Raw genomic sequence first — 500 nt, forward strand, 5'->3', positions numbered from 1 at the left:
TGTTGTCTTTGTGTATAACTTGCAGAGGTTCATGCAGGAGGTCATTTTGAAATATACAGTCCCCTCCAAAAGTATTGGAACAGTGACGCCAATTCCTTTATTTTTGCTGTAGACTGAAAACATTTGGGTTTGACATCACAGACTGTGTCCAGCAGCAACTGAATCAAATCCACCTCTCTCATATATACACAGTACATCTAATACCAACATACAAATCTGTGCTAAAAAGCAGCAAGCCACAGATTAAGACAGTATCTATGTGGTCAAAGGACAGTGTTGAGACATTAAAGGGCTCTCTTCTATGCATAAACTGGGACATTTTTCACAATTTGGACATTGATGTTGCTGTTGAAACAATATCAGACTATCTAAAGTTCTGTGTTAACTGAGTGGTTCCCAAAAAGGTGGTTAAAGTATCCAAACAACAAACCTTACATAGGCAAAGATGTGAAGCACTGTATCGCAAAAAAAATTGTCCCTTCTGAAATCTCAGATAAATT

The sequence above is a fragment of the Scomber scombrus genome, chromosome 7, assembly GCF_963691925.1.
Source record: "Scomber scombrus chromosome 7, fScoSco1.1, whole genome shotgun sequence".
NCBI classification, from domain to species: Eukaryota; Metazoa; Chordata; class Actinopteri; order Scombriformes; family Scombridae; genus Scomber; species Scomber scombrus.